Raw genomic sequence first — 18,521 nt, 5'->3', positions numbered from 1 at the left:
GTAGAACATCAGTTTGTGGGGGATTTTTCTGTTCCCCTGTTACGTTGTGTCCCCGTCCAAGGAAGGAACAACGAGTTTGTCACCATCACCTACGATAAACCTCATTACGTCCCTATCAGTAAACACCACATCGACACAATTACCATTGAAATAAAGACAGATCAGAACAAAAGCGTCTCATTTCGCTTTGGCAAGGTGATCATCAAGCTACACCTGCGCCCCCGGAGAGAGCGAGTTTTCTAAAAAAGCAAAACAGTATTATGGCGATCCTAAAAAATTACGGCGACCCCAACGTCTACAGAAACTATTACAAAGCCCAGGCGGGATACGCCCTTCCTGGATATCATGGGGCCCCCGTGATGTATGGGGCAGGCGTGGGTGGAATATTCCATAGCCTCTTTCGAAAAGCCGTACCGCTTTTGAGGAGGGGGCTAGAGATTATTAAACCCCACGTAAAAACCGCCGCTCAAAACATAGCTAAAGACGTGGTAGGTCACATCTCCCGCGCTGTTCTGGAGAAGGTGGGGAACACAGCTTCACAGGAAGGATCGGGGCTGATGTACATTAAAAGGAGGAAGAAGAGAAAGAGAAATGCGTCATACCCGCGACGCGCAGGTCCCCCGAAACCCTTTAAAAGAAGGGCTTTGACCCGCAGGGTCGGCCATAAGCGAAAGTCCAAGAGGAAGCCGGGGCGAAAGAGGAAACACTCGCCGGCTGATACGAGAGATATATTTTAATCAACATGGCTTTCGTTCACTGCGGGTCTGAAGAATGCACCAAATCCGAACTAGACTTGTTCCAAATAGCCCCTACGCAGACCAGCATTGAGAAAAGCATCTACATCGAGGTGCCACCTCTGTCGGCCGTTACGGAGTCTGCCCCCATTGACTTCTTTATAGCAGGGAATGGCGTAGATTATATGGATTTAAACAACACACTGCTGTACCTGTGTTGCAAGATTGTAAAAGGAGACGGAACTGAACTCAACACGGGTGCCGAGGTGGGCCTGGTGAATTACCCAGTGGCCTCTATTTTTAGTCAGCTGGATGTCACGCTCGGAGACCGTCTTGTAAGCCAAAGCAACAACTGTTACCCTTACAGGGCCTTTATAGAATCGGTGCTCAATTACAGCAACGACACCCTCGCCACGTAATTTTCCGCTGGCCTCTTTTACAAAGACACTGCCGGACAACAGGAAGACACAGACTTGGATGGCGAGAATCTAGGGTTTGTGAGGCGTGCAAAGCTGACCGCTCAAAGCAGAACAGTAGAGCTTCTGGGTCATCTACACAGCGACCTGTTTTTTCAAGAAAAACTATTGTTGAACGGAGTGGATGTGAAAATTAAACTGACGCGCAGTAAAGATCCTTTCTGTTTAATGGGCAGCGGAACCGAAGGCTTTAAACTGTGCATTCTATCAGCATCCCTTTTTGTGAAGAAAGTACGTGTGGCCCCGAGCGTTCATCTGGGGCACGCCGAGGCCCTGCTTACCGCTAATGCCAAATACCCCGTGGACCGTGTGGGAATGAAAGTGTTTAGCATCCCTGCGGGCAGCAGGGTCAGTAACCAGGAGAACCTGTTCTTGGGACAGTTGCCCAAAATGCTTGTCCTGGGGTTCGTGGATAACGATGCCTTTAGCGGAAGTTACGCTAAAAATCCCTTTCATTTTAAGCATTACGATATTAATTTTGTGGCCTTGTATGTGGATGGTGAGCAGATACCGACCAAGCCTCTGCAACCAGACTTCGAGGCAGGACGCTGCGTGAGAGAATACATGAATCTGGTACAGACGGCCGGTAAACACATGAAAGATCGTTCTCTGTTAATCGACCGTGAGGAGTTTGCACAGGGTTACACCATGTTTGCCTTTGACCTGTCCCCCGACCAGGAATGCGCCGATCACTATTCCCTGATTAAAACCGGGAACCTGAGAGCAGAAATTCGTTTTGGGAAGGCTTTAACCATTACCGTCAATATGATCATGTATGGGGTTTTTGACAACGTAATAGAGATAAATCAGAGGAGAAATGTTCTGTTTGACTACATGTGAACATGGACACCGTGCAGCTCTCACGTGTCTTATCAACAGACCCTTACACGAAAAAGAATTTCTTAGACGTGTTTCCCTGCGATTGGCTCCCTGGCGGCAAGCTGTCTCAGAGACCCCTAGGTTTGGTGGTCAACACACATCCACACAGCCGACCGGGTGAACACTGACTTGCCGTGTATCTGGTGGAGCGTAACCTTGGAGAGTTTTTTGACTCATACGGGCATCCCCCGAACAGTGTGTTCTTTCCTAAAAGCATTATGAAATTTTTAAACAAAAATGCCACAGACATTGTGTTTCACAACAGACAATTACAAGACCCCAGCTCCGTTGCCTGCGGCTATCACTGCGTGTTTTTCTTACACCATCGTAGCAAGGGTTTATCTTTTGACCGGATTTTAAAATTGTATTCTAATGACTTAGTGCAAAACGACCGGATGGTGATGAATTTTGTAAAAAATAAATTTAAATACTTGGCCATGCCTAGCCTTGCTCAAAGCATGTTTCAACAAGCCCAGACATGCGTATCTTGCAACGATTTTCATAGTCATGTTACCCAATAAAGCACCCCAGGTGGGGAGTTTAAAGACAATCGATGTTTGGCGTGGTTTTTTTAAAAAAAAAACAAAACACAATGACCCAATTCAGAAATGTTTTATTTAAAGCAAAACATTACCAGTTTTAAAAAAAAAATAGAACGTGAAAAAGATCACAAACTGAGCCATTCGGCTCTTTTAGCCAATTTTCGTTTTTTAGATGGCAAAAAAGGGGTCACTGTTTCTTGGTCCACACCGGTGTCGGCGATTGAGGCCTTGAGGCGTTCCAAAAGATCTCTGTTGGTCGCGTTGCCCATGATGGAAGATGGCATGTTCAGTTCCGCCATGGCATTCATAAACACATCCCATCCTTTAGGTACATGTCTGCTAGGAACAGAGCGCGTCTGGGTGACGGCCCTGACTAAGTCGAGCATGTTAGAACCATTAACCACAGAGCCTTTGTACACAAAAGACCCTTTATCGGTCCATGAAGAAATGTTTTTATCTTGGCCCAGCTTATTTAGCAATACTGATGCATTTTTCTTATAACGCTTATTCACGTTATCCAACACCTCCTGAGCAACAGAGTCTGAGGTCTTTGGTGTTTCGGAGGGTTTGGCAGTCACACTCTGTTCCTGTTCTGGTAGAAACAGACTTAGTTTTCCTTTGTCCACATCGCTCTGCTTCACGTACGTTAGGTACCTTTGAAGCACGGTGCTGTAAAGTTTAGCCTTTTCATATTCACCTAAGTCAGTTCTTTGAAGAACAGATTTCATTTCAGCATCCAGTAAGCGAGTTGCAGTCGTTCTGATATTTTCCTCTGCCGGAGGGGGAGCACTTAATTGCTCCAACTGCCGGCTGGGTACCAGGTACATTTTTTCTGCATACTCCATTATCGATTAGTTAAAAGCCCCGTTATCAGAGGGATAGCAAAACTTAACAGGGGTCCTATAAACCCCCCAGACTGCTTCACCAGACGCTTCTTTCTTTTAAGTGAAACCCTTTTATTACACAAAGTTTTTATAAGCGTGTGTTTCTTTTTCAGCACACGCACTTGCTTCGGTGTTAAAGGTACGTTTCCTTTTAAGGTGTTGAGCGCTATTTCTGAGATGGCTGCTACTAGATCGTCAGAGGCCGAGCACAGTATAGCCCTCCTTTGCTGTGGGGACGATTTGCTAAGTAATTTTAAAAGGCCCAGGTTTCTTTTCACGCAGCTAGACATGTTTTCAGTCAGCAACCCCGGCTGCTAAAAAGGGACCTGCCAATAATTCATCTCTTTTTATACAGGGCTGTTGTTCTTTTTAAAGTATAAACTGCCGGCCAGTCTGGAGGGAAAAGACCAGTTCTTAGCCTATAAGCTTCTGGTGTGGAAGCATTTAAATCCACCACCAGGTAGCCATAAGGCCTTTTGGTAGCATCCTCAAAAGCTTCTAGAAAGAACTGAGCTTTGCCGGGGTACATTTGCCGAGCGAGTGTAGCAATTTGTAATCTGTCCCTGGGGTTTTTGAACAGAACCATGTATTTTGTGTTTAGGTTAATAGTGCGACTCTTTTTTCCCTGGCAAAATACGTTCTGAACTATATACATAATGCTCAGGTTCCTGTGATGCACGTACTTGGTAAAGGCTTTCTCGATTTCATCGCTTTCACAAGCGGAGTTCATCAGATCGTCTATGATAATCATGTTCACTTTATTGGTAGGAAACAAACGGTCATCGTCAAAAGCATCAGGCAGACCCTCCACAAAATTGATAAAGGGGTATTTACAGAGCAGTTCTTTATACAAGGGTTGCCAACAACTGTAACACCACACAATATTCTCAGGCGTAACAGACAATGTTTGTTTGGCATTATCCAATACATTTTTTATAAAGTAACTTTTCCCGCAGTTGCTAGGCCCCGCGAGAATTGCAGAAAAGGGGTGTCTCCACCTCGTATCCATTTTTCAAAAACCGTAGGGCAGGGTTTTAAACCCTTCTCCTAGGACCCTCTTGTTGTAAACGACTTTCTGTGTTTTTTTAAGGGTTTTTGTCTCTATTTGCCACTGATTTTTGTTTCTTACAATAGAGGGTTGCTGCACCTCTATCTTTTTTGAGGGGTTCTCTCGCAGACCCGTGCAATAGTCCAGGACTAGATCTTTCAAACTGTCAAAGTTGATCTTTTCACAGTTTGCTACGTTCAGAGTAATACCTTTGACCTTCATACAAGCCTTTCCTCCCGACAGTTTGTACCCGTATGTTTTTGGGCCTGCCGACACAAACTCGGTGATGTGTTGATCTGGTGGGATCTCGCTCGTGAGGTCCCCTAAATAATCCCCCAGAGGGGGATTCCAGGTCCCCTCCCTTTTCACAAATATCACAGAGTCAGTGTCGTGGTACAGGCACCGCTCTTGCAATCCGTCTAGGAGGTTGTATAGTTCTAAGCGGGCATAAGCGGTGGTGAAACAGGCTATGAAAACATTGGTATTGCCAGAGACAGAATAACGGTCTTTTGCGTGCTTCCAAGATACGCATGCTGTTTCATCGTCGATAAACTCACAGGATGAAACCTCGTAGTTGGGGGAAAATAGGTAGTGAAAGAGTTCGTCGGGGTCTCTCACGATGCTGGTATTGGGTAGGTTGGTTCTTTGGCCGAATTTACCCCACAGAGAATTTAAAAACAGTTTAGAAATTTGGCGTTTAGCGGGGTTTAGCCTGATCTCGTGTCGGCGTAAAAGCACGCCTTCTTTCTGGTAGAAATCGTTAACATACTTATTTTGTTTGTCTTCGTCTGTGCACCAGCTGGGATACCCTGAAGCCTCTTGTTTCTGGCGGAGGTGTAATTTTATGTACTCCGAAAAGAGTTTATCAGATTTTTCATTAAAATGCCAGATTTCATAGATTTTAGCCACCACGTACCCCTTCGCTATGGCTGCGTTCAATTCCACAGTGCACCAAGTCCCCAGGATGGCCCTCTCCTCGTCAGTGTGGGTGCACGTCTCCCGCTGCACGGTTTCCGCGCAGGTTCGGCATAGCGGGAACATAAGCTTGCCGCCCACTCTGACAGGTAACAATGGGAAAAAGAGGCCTCGTGGGGGGTACACTTTAACTTTTGCAATTCCAAAATAATTTGCAAGGGGTCCAAATTTGTCATAAACTATATCGGGGTGCCCGATAGGGTAGTCTTTCGTTTTGTTTACAAAAGGGTACAAGCTGGTAAAATCATAATAGTGGATTTCTTCCCCGGGCTTAGGTTTATAATATAGACGGATGGCGTTCGTCCTCCCCCCAAAAAGAGCATCCCTAGGCATAAGAGGCTGGGGTAACTGGGCTCGGTTTAAAAAGCTCGCAAGCTCCCTGTCTGTTTCTTTCATCACCACCCACTCGTGCTCCCAAAGAGTCCTCACTACAAAACCAAGCCGTTTTAGATAGTCGGTCTTGAGCTGCGTCTTGTAATAAAGAAACCCAAAAGTTGTACCCATCATAGGGTTTTGTGCTTTTTCACAATGACAGACGACACAGCCGTGAAAAAAACACCCATTAAACTCAAAGGCTGTGTGTACCCCGTCCATATTGGCATAACCGTCTAAAAAGTAGGGGCCTACCTGTAGTTCCCCACCCTGTAAAGCGTGCCGTATTTGTATATGTTCTTTTTGAGAGATATACAACAGCCACTGGATAGATGGGGTCGAATATCTCTTTTTCTGTCTGTGATAGTTGTCTGGAGGGAGAAGAGCTACCGTGTTAGGCTCCAAAAACATAAACCTGTACATAGCCATGCAGACGGATGCCAGCGTTATGTACCGGAACGGATCTATACACAGTTTTATCTCAGTGAATTTACCGGGTTCTCTCTCTACTAGATCGACCTTCTCCGTCATATTCATAATTTCTTTTCTGTATAGGATACAAGCCTGTCTCAAAATTTTTACATCCTGCTGGCAGTAATACGCAAGCTCTTTCTGCAGGTCAAAAGTCTCAGAGCTGTGGTCTTGATACCAGTCGAGAAACTCTGCTTTTTCCCTGGGCATCATGCTTTCTACACCGTAGTGCTCCACACCGGGCATAGGCCCCACATAATTTTGATTTTCTAAAGTGTTAAAAAAATGTGGAAAATACCCTTTGCAACCTTCAAACCCCATCGCCTGTGGGAGCTTGCTAAGCTTCATGGGCAAGAAGTTTAAAGAGTCTATAAAACGAATGCCAAGGGCCTTAACTTCCACACACATTAGTTTACTGCCCTGAGTGATCAGTTCTATGCACATCTTTTCCTTCAGTAACTGTCTAACGCAGAAATACGCATCATAACCTTTGGAATTGTGTGCTAGGAACGTGTAGTCCTGGAACTCTTTGCCAATAAAGGTCTTAACAAACATAGAAAGACATTCGTCACCCTTAAATTCCCAGGATTTTTCCGGCTTTAGGGACATTGCAAAAATATAATTGGGAGTGTGCAACCCAGTCTCCTGCATGCATTCAAAATCATAAAAAATATACTTTTCTGATGATTCGGGCTTTCTAAGGCTGTCCATAAAACAGAGGTGAATGTCTACATCTCCAACGATCAAACCCTGACACTGCTTACAGCGCCTCCCTTTACACCTGTGCTGCTTGTCCACGTACGCCTGACACTTACCGCACAAAGTTTTAGACAGGCATTCAACTTGGTTTTTTGACGCACAGTTGACATGTCTGTCTAAACACTCTTTGGACCGACAATACAGTTTAGAGCTAGGACACCTCAGCTGCACACCCATGTTGTCAGAGCATGTTGCGCTCAAGCAGAGACGGCAACGATACCTGCAAGAATGGTCGTGACTGTACACCGTGTGGCAAAACTCACAGTAATTTTTTGCTCCGAACAACTTTTTCACATCCAGAACCCCATAGTAATGTTCATTGTGCAACAGGATGAAATAAGTCTTAGGGTACACGGGGCCCCCCATTTTAAAAAAACCCCAGCCACCTTTCACCGCATACAGCACCACCTGTATGTTAACTCCTAAATGCTGTTCAAACTTTGCTACATCAGTGAGCATAACCTTTTTTTGATCTGACCACCCCAGTTTCTCGTGCAACTTTCTCGCCTCTGCTAACAATTCTGCATCTGTAGGTTTATGACCGGCCATGACAGCCAAGAGCCCTCCCGCAAAACATAGATTGGTACCGGTGTAAGTCAGGTCTACTAAACATTGTCTCTTTTTATGAATAATCTGACTACTAAGGATAGAATTTAAAACTCTTCGAGCGCCCCCACCCCTATTTTTTACAACTGTCACAACAAGGCGCAACGTCCCATCGAAATGCAATTCTCTATTGCTCTGAAGCAGCTTTGAGGTCTGGTTCAAGAAATCCTCAGCGGACAGCTCATCCCTAGTTCTTCTGACTGAAAACAAAGGGTTAGTTAAACGACGGCTCTCTAAACGTAACTGTACGTAATCATCAGGGCCTACCCTACCATTAACATCATCAAGAACTAGCTGTATCCCTCTGTGTATGGCTTCAAAAGCCTGTTGAGCTGAATTTATTTGCTCAAGATGGACAAAACGAAACTCCTCACAATACACCGACCCCCCAAATCTAGGTAATTCACGTTGCCAACTTCTCACTCTCTCCATATACACCTCTGCATTTTCAGGGTTACTTGGGGGTTCCTCTACGGAACCATCAGTGGCATCTTCTACATCCGATACTAATTGAGAGTCAGACTCTGAGACGCCTCCGTGAGGGGCATTGGGAGTCGATGGGCCTCCGTCTAGAGAGCACTCTGGGGAATTTTCTAAACCAGAGTCTGATTTCGCCTCCCCATTTTCAGACATGCCAGTTTGAGAGCCTCTGGTAGGGGGCATCTCTTTTTGTTTTTTTTCCCTCATTACCTCTTTAGCCCTTTTTAAAATTTTTACAGCGACCCTGGCCTGGAATTTTTTGGCAGCCATCTGTTTATCCCCCAAGCGCCGTCCGCCCTTTTGTTTACACACGAGCTGATGTGCACCCTTGAGGGTACCCCTTTCCACACCTAGTCATGCCTGATCAGAGCCACCCTTTCCAGCCCCCCTTTCTTTTAGGCCCCCTGAGGATTCAGCGTCCATCAGTTTTCTGAACAAAGCGTCGTATTTTTTCCAAATCTTTTTAGAATGCCGTAGTTTTAGACTCCCCGAAGATACAGCATCCATCAGTTTTCTGAATGAAGCATCAAACTCTTCCCAAATACTAGAATATGGGGGATCTTTGTCAGTCCTTAGTTTTTTATTCACAACCCCTAGAGTGCCTGCTCTGGGTTTGTGAATGTGTGTGTTTCTGCACACATTCAGAGCCCCTAGAGTGCCTACTCCGGGTTTGTGAATGTGGACGTTTTCGCTCACAGTTTTCTCAGGGCTTGGTGCGGCGGTGGCCACTGAGGAACTGGAGTTGTGTTTGCATGGTTGCAATACCTTGGCATCGCAGGTGTTTTCAATCCTTGGTTTTTTATTCACAATCCCTAGAGCGCCTGTTCCGGGTTTGTAAATGTGGGCGTTTTCGCTCACAGTTTTCTCAGGGCTTGGCGTGGCGGTGGCCGCTGAGGAACTGGAGTTGTCTTTGCGTGGATGTTTTGTCCTTGGGTTTGACGTAAATGAGGTTTGGACTGGGCTGATGCTTCATCTGCACTCTTGTGCTGTTTTGCGTTGATAAAGGTCTCAAAGCAGATTCCTGGTTCTTTGGTGGTTCTCGGGGAGGGGTCCTTGTAGCTCCCACTACAGCCTTGTCAGAAGGGCTGCATATGCCTGCTTGGGGCAGGAGGGGGGAAAAAAAGCATTTTACAAAAATGTAACTTTGCCAGCTTTCTCACCCACACCTATGTATGTACTTAAAATACAAAACCTCATAAATTAACCAGACTAATAAGCAAAATATATTTACCCGGCTTCATCCATCCATCTGTCACTGATACTTGTGAATTTTTCTTTTCAATTGTCTCTTTCCTTTTTCTTTTGAGCATTTTTACCCGCTCAAGTTTTGACCGTGCTGTAAAGCAAACAACATTCTAATAAAACACATGAAACTGTCTAGTAAACTTTAAAATAAAATAAAATAATATCCATTAGAGTGTTTTTTCTATTTAAAAAAGTCATAGCTTTAAAACAAAATAATCCATTTCAGGCTGTACAACAATCACAGGTTTTGAGTTTATTTCTACCACTTTGAAAACAACCCCCACAATTTTTTTTTTTTTTTTAAATACATCTCATTTTGCAAAGTAAAAACCCTGTTAATTGGAAACACACCATCACCATCAGTTTGTAGACATATACTTTTTAAAAACCGCCTATGTTTTACACACACACACACACACACACACACACAGAGTTTAAAACACTGTTTGCAACAAAATACTTTTCAATAAACCCACATGCTTTTAAAAAGATCCCTGGTTGTTCTGGCCCCCGCCCTGCCCCAGCCATGTGTGCTTGGGGTCTTTGGGGTAAGAAAAACAAGCCAAAATGTTAGTTAGTATTAGCTCCCAAATCCCTATTCAACCTATGTAATACCTGAAGTTATTAAGCACAACTACAGTTAAAAATGGTTTTTACCTTGGCCTGGTGATGAACTGCAACTTAAAGTTACTGGCTCCATGCTAAACAGATCACACTGCAATACAGATATGCACCATTATTTACTAAGATAGCATGGCCAAAAAATGGCATTATATAATATATATATATTTTCAGAGTTAAAAAAAAAAAAAACCAGGGAACATACCTCCACTTGCAGCCCAGCAGCAATTCAAGAGAGTTTCTGTTGAAAGAGACAGTCTCCAAGCTACCTGAGGTTTTGTTGTTTTTTTTTACACCATCCTAACTCTTTTGTTTCAAAATAGTTAGCAGGTTGATTGGATCACCCCTCCCTAGCATTCCCTTTTGTGATCGGGGGTGGGGAATAAGTTTTTCTGCACAATTGGGCTGCTTTTCTTTTTTAAGTTCAAATACTTTTTGTTCCCCCCACCCTGTAGGGCCTTCTTACAGTAACCATTTCAAGTGAGGGGCCCTTTGCAGATATCAATGAATGTCTTGGGGCTTGTTTTTGTTTTTAAAAACATGTTCTTTCATGCTTAAAGTTTGGTGGGACGGGGGGTGATTTCTAGAAAAAGTGCCCCGTGGCCTTCAACCAACTCCTGGGCCATATTTAGACTGGCCTATAGCGTTCCACCAACTCCAGGGGTTATATTTAAACTGCCCAATAGCATCTGCAAACTCCTGAGGTTTTATTTCATTTCATATTAATCAGAACTCACCATCCTCACCCACCCACCTCCCTTACTATGGGTGCACCCCCATCAAAATTAACCCTATGGCAACAAGGGTGAGTAATCACAGTCACCCTGGCTATTCAGTGAGGGGGGGGGGGTGGTTAAACCCGTTCAGTTCAACAGAATAAGTCAACTCTATTGTACTCAACCACATGTCTGAACCATCCCCGTTTGTTTTATTGTAAACACATTTTTAGGGTATTTTTCCCCCTCCCACAACATACATTTCAGCTTTTTTTTTTTTTGCTGTAAATGGGTCTCTCTTACACAAAAGACACAAGAGCTAGGTTCTCACAAACAATTTTTTTTATTTAAAAGACATACAGCTCCTTCAAAACAAACCAAGATGCTCCATTAAAAAAAGAAAGAAAGAAAAAAAGACTTTAAGCTCCCTTAAGGGCCAGAGACCTTTTAACAGAAATACAAATAGTCACAAAGCCCTTTTCAATAGATTTTTTTTTTAAATTTACAGCTACCAAGTTTTATATCGCATGTTTGGCACCTCACCATTTTCTAACTTAATCCTTTTAGATTTCTTACAAATAGCCTTTTTCTTAAGCAGGGTTCTGTAACTTTTTGTGCGGACCAGACGGTCAATATAACGCTCTAAGCAGGCATCTTCCGGTTTGGTCATTTTCTTTAAAACATGGTCAGGGTCTCCACTGAATTGCACAGCATTTATCAAGGTCACCCCTTGTGCTAAATGTTCTTGGGTTAGGCATAGACATTGCATAGCATAACCTATGGCAATCACAGTGTTTAATAAGCTTTCCAAACACAGCTCAGCACACAGGCCCCGGAGCTTGCAGTTTATATCCACTGAAGTCCAAGTCACACAGTCATGGTGCCGCTGGCCTGGTGCATCTATGACACAGCCCTCACAATCTTCAAAAAGCTTTTCCCTAAGACAGTGATTAAGAACAGAATAAACAGCAACGCGTACAATAGTCCGCATGACTTTGTTACGCTCACGACGTGGCACTGGCTCAGTCAGTTCCATGCCAAGCCTCCTCCTAAACTCCTCATAGCCGTCATCCTCGGAGTCCTCTTCAACATTTTGTATTGGCGTTGAGCAAAAACAAGGTGGGCCCGGTTCATCTTCGCTGCTTGGTGCAACGCTGTCCAGAGTCTCCGGGTCCTCTAGAAAGGCATCATTGAGCTGTTGAGAGATTTTTTTCAAAAAAGAAACAGCGTAAGCACCCCACTGCTCGGTTTTTGATTTACACAATCCCTGGTTCCTAGCCCCATTACAACCCCATCCCGACCGTCACTTCTTAAGGATTCATTTACCTGAGCGTTCATCTTGTCCACTAGTGACTTCCCCGAGCTGCGATCACCTTCCTCCTCCCGGGGGGTGGCCAACAAGAGGCCATCACGCTCATCGTGGGGCCCCACAAGCGGCTGGGTTTCAGGGTCCGGGGTATCCATCAATGGCTGGGCCAAAGGGCTCCCCTCAATTGCCCCCTCCTCCTCCTCGGAACTGTCACTGATGTAGCGCTTTCTCCGCGGTTTGTTGAAGGCCCTCGGGGCTAAAACAAAGTCCGAAGTTCTCACGGGGGTGGTGAAGGAGTCCATGTTTCCACGATTTCTAAAACACGCGCTCTTGGTAAAAGACAGCCTCTTCTGCCCGACGCTGGGCCTTATGGGGTGATGGTGCTGCGCTCTGATTGGCAGAGGGGTCATACGCCCCTCTTCTGGGTGGTTCACCCCATCCCAGAACCTGCCCTATTTTGGTCAAATCTGCTCTCGGGCCGGCCTGATTGGTAGAGGTTGGTGGGAGGAGTTGTTAGAGGGGTCACACGAATCATTTCCGGACGGGTCACCCCGCCCCCGGAACTAATCCTAATTGGTCAAATCTCCTCTTGGTCCTATCGGAACAAAACCCCTCCTGATTGGTAGCGGGGTGGGAGGTGGAGTTGTTAGAGGGGTCACAAGACCCACTTCCAGAGAGGACACCCCCACCCCGGAACTCGCCCTGATTGGTCAAAGCTCCTCTCTGGGAGGTCCTACGGGGCAAAACCCATCCTGATTGGTAGAGGGTGGGGGGGGGGAGGAGTTGTTAGAGGGGTCACAAGACCCACTTCCGGAGAGGACACCCCGCTCCGGAACTCGCCCTGATTGGTCAAAGCTCCTCTTGGGGGGGAAGTCCTATGGGGCGAAACCCATCCTGATTGGTAGAGGGCAGTGGGAGGAGTTGTTAGAGGGTTCACATGACATACCTTGCTTCCGGTCACGTGGCAGCCTTGACCCTGGAAGTAATACCCCATGGGGCAGGACTTCCGGTGGGGTGGGGGGTGGGGGGCAGAGGTCAAGGGGTGGGGTTAAAGGGGTCAAGGGGTGGGGTGGGTGTCCCATGACACACCTTGCTTCCGGTCATGTGGCAGCCTTGACCCCGGAAGTAGTAACCCATGGGGCGGGACTTCCGGTGGGCGGGGCTAAGAGGTCAAGGGGGCGGGGCTGAGGGGTCAAGGGGGCGGGGCTGAGGGGTCAAGGGGCGGGGTCAGGGTTTGATTGATGGTAGGGCCCTTATACTACTTGCATCCTAGGATCTCATGGGGGGAGCTCATGTTCAACTGATTATCCATCACAATTCCTAAATCTTTTTCAGAGTCTCCCATCATGTAAATATGACCTGCATTCTTTGTTCCTAGATGTAAACATTTTACATTTAGCAATATTAAAATGCATATTGTTTGCTTGCACCTAGTTTACCAACTGGTCCTGGATAGGACTCTATGACAATGACCTATCCTCTTCATTATTTATCACTCCCAATCTTTGTTTCATCTGTAAACTTTATCAGTGATGATTTTGTTTTCTTCCGGGTCATTAACAAAAATGTGAAATAGCATAGCACGAACTGATCAATACAAGACCCCACTAGAAACACACCCACTCAACAATTCCCCATTTACAATGACATTTGAGACCTATCAGTTAGCCAACTTTTAGTCCATTTAAAGTATTCCATGTTAATTTTATATTCTTGTAGTTTTTAATAAAAATGCTATGCAGTACCAAGTGAAACATACTTCAACTTCTGTAAGGCATTACATCAACACTATTGACTTTATAAATCAAACTTGATCAAAGAAAAGATTTCAAGTTAGTTTGACAGGATCTGTTTTCCATAAACCATGTGTTTATTGGCTTAAATTTATATTATGCTCCTTTAATTCTTTATTAATCAAGTCCCGTATCAGCTGCTCCATTATCTTGCTGCGGATCGATGTCAGACTGACAGGTCTGTAATTACCTGGGTCATCCTGTTTACCCTTTTTAAAAATTGGCACAATATTCACTTTATTCCAGTCTCCTGGAACTTCCTCAATGCTCCAAGACTTATAGAAAATCAACATTAACAGTCCAGTGAGCTTTTCAGACAGTTCTTTTACAACTCTTACATGCAAGTTGTCTGGACCTGCTGATTTTAAAAACGTCTAGCTTTAGTAGCTTCAGTATAACATCCTCCAGAAATACTAGTGGAATGGAAAGAGTGTCATCATCACCATATGATGAGATATTTTTTTCCCCAAAATACAGAACAGAAATATTTATTGAACACTTCTGTCTTTTCTGCATTATTATTAACAATTCTACCATTTCCATCTAGTAACAGACCAATACAATTGTTAGGATTCTATTTGTTCCAAATATATTTAAAAATCTCCTCAGTATTCTTTACTCTGCTGGTCATAGATGTTGCCTTGTGTCCCTTGGCTTCCCTTACCAATTTTTTACAGTTCCTAACTTCTGATTTTATATTCATTACTATCAACTTCCCCTTTCTCCATTTGTGTTATGTATTTTTATTTTTATAGCTGCCTTCATGTCCCCTTTAAACCAGGTCTTCCTTTAACCTGCATGGCCGCCTTCCTTGATGTGGCTTTTTGGGCATTTAGTAAGGGGTCCTTAAATGATTTCCAATTACCATTCACATTTTCTGATTAAAGTCTATCACCCCCCCCCACACACACACACACAAGTTGATTTTGCTTTCAATTATTTTAAGCTTTGAAATTGGCCCTATAAAAGTGCTGTGTGTGCAGATATAGAGACAGACACACACACACAACTGGTCTGGAATTTATTCCGCTTGCACGTTATAAATGTGATAAAGTCATGATTAAGGCTACATTTTAGTCACAGGTATTTTTAGTAAAGGTCACGGACAGGTTACAGGCAGTAAACAAAAATTCAGAGTAGAGGCTTCGCAGCTCCCATTGGCCAGGAAACGCAGGGGCAGTGCCTGCGACAGTGCGCAGAGCTGCCTGGCCACGCCTCTGCCTAGCAGCTGAGCGAGGGGGATGTCACCACTTCTGGGGAGCTCCCCAGGTAAGCGCCACCCAGAGCCCACCTCACCCTGTCCCGTGCCCCAGCTCCCTCCCACACTCAGACTGTGCTGGGGTGGGTACAGGGGTGCAGTGGTCTGAGACTGCCGCAGCAGCGGCCGGTGCACCTGATGCAGGGGCTGTCTGAGCTGCCCTGAGCCAGGCGCAGCCTGCCCATCCTCATCTGTCTCCAGCTATGTAGAATGTTATTTAGTAGTTTTATCATAGTGCCCGTCAGCCCTAGTCTGGGACCACCACTGTGCCAGGCACTGTACAAAGAACAGGAAGACAGGGTCTGGCCCAGAGAGTCACAGAATTATTTTAAAATGGTGTTTACATATACAGGATAGTGGCATTAAGGATCGAGTGGCTTTAAAAAAGGATAAAATTCTTCCTTCTAACTGCCTGATGCACTCAAAACCTAGTAGTTTTCAGGCTCTAATTAAAACTTTTTAAGCAGAGATGGGTGCAAGTTGTAAAGTTTTCATTCAGATCTGGGTTTTGAAGAGCCCACGTTTTGCAGTTCATTAGATTTAGGGTGAGGGCCTCACCCATGCTCCAGCTCCTTTTTAAGCCGAGTAAAAGAATTGGAGTGGTGTAAATGGGATCTAAAAGTTCTTTATCCAGCCAGATATCTCTTCCTGTCGTTCCCCCCCCCCCACACACACACACACTCGAACCACAGGCACTGTGGAAGACACCTGTAAGGCTGCCCTCAGAGGACTCCTTTGCAAACTCTGGCATAGGAGGTGTCCCAGGGCAAGAGGGGACAGGGACATGAAACAGCACTGAAGAGATTCTGGGCAGTGCTGCAGCCCATACATCAACCTCCTGGTCCTGGTGTATCTTAGAGAGGCCCCCAGGACTGTCTAAGCTATGCCTGGGGCCTCTCCAGCCCCTGAAAAGCAGCCATGGATCAGGAGAGTACGAAGGTGTCTTAAAGCCACTTAAGACACTTCCTTCCTTGGACTGTGGGTTCTGTGCTGTTCCTCTTAGTCAGAGCACAGAGTCTTACCTCTGGATTTTTAACTCTGGCTCAGAAGTAGCCTTTCTTGCAGTATTTTGATGATCCTGATAGAGACTACAGGAAGTGGAGGTGGACAAGAGAATGTAGAAAGACACCAACTATGTTAAAATCCACAAAAGGTTCAGGCTGCGTTTTGTGGAAAGATTGCAGATAGGTGCAACTGTGGTCTGGTGGACAAAGTACAAGGTGGGCTAACAGGAGCCTGACTCTATGACCACTGACTTGCAGTGTGACCTTGAGAAGGTCACTTCACTTCTCTGTGCATCAGTATTGGAAGAATAATGCTTTGTAAAGTTTTTTTTTTTTTAAGCACTACATAAATGCAAAACAATTGTACTGCTTATTGGGTCTTGTTCTGTTAGGGTAAATCAGGAACAACTCCAATAAATTAGTGGAGTTACATCAGTGTAGAAATGGAGTAAGGTCAGCATCTGGTCCAGTACCTCAGAGCTGGGGTTCACAACTTTTAATATTCCCTTACCAATCCTGAAGTGCTGATTTGGGCAAAACTCCCACTGAAGACAGTGGCAGTTTTGCTCAAGTAAAGGACATCTGAGAGCCCTTATACCTCCTCCATGCTGAAATCACTGCTGAAAGATGGCTTTGTTGATCCGTGTTCCACTTTGAAAAAGCCATCAATGGTACAGGGGGTCCATCCATCTGTTAGAGAATGGAATTTTAAAATAATCTTTAACAGAGTGGAAGAAGCATAAACTCAATATGTTTTCAACCACAGAAGAAGGGGGAGTGGCGGGGAGACTGTGTCTCAGTTTCATTAATCAAAATGAGAAATGGGAACAGCTTCCCAGTCATCTACTATTCGCTGCAAAGTAAATCTGTCTTAATATCAGTGCACTGATTTAAAAAAAAAAAAAAAGTCCATGTCATTAACCTGCCACACTCAATGGCAATGTGCATCGGGGATATGTGCTATTGCATTTCTTTAATGAAAACTTGAGTAATAAAAGTACTTTTTACTGTACTTTAAAAAACTAGGGCTCTCAAAGGAAGAGCATTAACAATATTTCAAGTTACAAATTAGTATTACATATTTAGCTAATATTCCAAATGATAATTGTATACATAATGGGGGGAAATGATGTATTTAGTATTTCTTCTGTAACCATAATTAAGATTTTATGTGTCTGGATATTTCAGTTCTACCCTATAAATTTAAATGCATACTTTTACAGATGGAGGAGTCTATTGTCCTTGGGATACATAGGGGATTTACATGTGTAATTACCATGAACTCTAACAGCAGTCAAATCTTTCTCCTTTCCCATCTGTGTGGGGATGGAAGAATACATCCCTATGTCTGAAATTCAAATAGCAGGTTTGCCGGGCATCTCTGTTTAAGATTCTACTTGGATGTGTTTGATTTATAGCCCTGTTGGTATAGAAGTGGGAGACTATCAAATATAAAAATCTGTGTGTGTGTGTATGTACATGTACGTACACATACAGGTGAGGCATACTGTGTGTGTATTACTAATTTAGATTACTGAAACTGTTTTAAACACTTTTCATTTTATTATTATTATTCTGTTTAATTTTTTATTTCTCAGCTTGGACAGTAAATCAAGACTGGTTAGTTTCACTTCCTCTTTATGCTCTAGTAATTTTTATTTTCTTGTTCTCTAGCACTAGCAATGTCTACCACTTATGTTCACAACAATGCAAGTGAATGTTTATATTAAAATGTTAATGTCATGGAAACCTTTCTGAATTTATTGGGATTTATAACCTTCTCCTCTTTCTACCATTTGCCCCCTCTTCTGTTTGTTGTTTTTGGTTTTTTCATATAATTTGGGGCTCAAAAAGGTTTGAAATATCCCCTTAATAATCCTTAGTAGAGCTGGGTGAAACTTATTAGCTGAAAAACATAGTTTTGAGCCAAAACTATTCACAAATCTGGTACGCATTCACCAAATTGTTTTGGCCAAAAAAACAAACAAACCCCCAAAACCCTGTTCTGGAGCAGGGATTTGAATATAGGGCTGGTTTAGCTTTCAGGTGCAGGCCTAAGTTAAGACAAGACAAGCCCAAACAAATAATTGCTGAAACTACCTATTGTGAATGTTTACACAACAAGGGCTTACGAACAATAGAAAGAAGAGAAATACTTCGGCAACTATATTGAGTAGAACAGGAATTGGGGTCTCCTTATAGAATTCTGCAGACACTGAGGGATTAAACTTTAAAATTAACTCATGAACTGATGGATTTGGGCAAACCATTAAAAAAGGAGAAGGAATTAGTACTTTAACCTTTCAGCAGAAGGCATTGACTATTAGTAATATGCACTCCATTGCACAA

At 44.1% G+C, this 18,521-nt stretch overlaps 1 protein-coding gene and 1 long non-coding RNA gene across 2 annotated transcripts in view; one reads left to right on the top strand and one right to left on the bottom strand.

The window, feature by feature from the left end:
- ALK (ALK receptor tyrosine kinase) overlaps positions 1–18,521 on the top strand; it is a 527,922-nt gene that overhangs the window by 243,801 nt on the left and 265,600 nt on the right. The window lies entirely within an intron of this gene.
- Positions 9,158–10,347, bottom strand: LOC141984148 (uncharacterized). The gene is made up of 4 exons (XR_012638666.1): positions 10,298–10,347; positions 10,129–10,186; positions 9,458–9,562; positions 9,158–9,324 (listed from the first exon to the last, which is right to left on the bottom strand). It is a non-coding gene; the product is annotated as an uncharacterized LOC141984148 (long non-coding RNA).

This window comes from Natator depressus, chromosome 3 (assembly GCF_965152275.1).
Source record: "Natator depressus isolate rNatDep1 chromosome 3, rNatDep2.hap1, whole genome shotgun sequence".
In the NCBI taxonomy this organism is placed as follows: Eukaryota; Metazoa; Chordata; order Testudines; family Cheloniidae; genus Natator; species Natator depressus.
The sequence above is the reverse complement of the archived record's forward strand: the minus strand, read 5'-3'. Positions and strand labels throughout refer to the sequence as shown.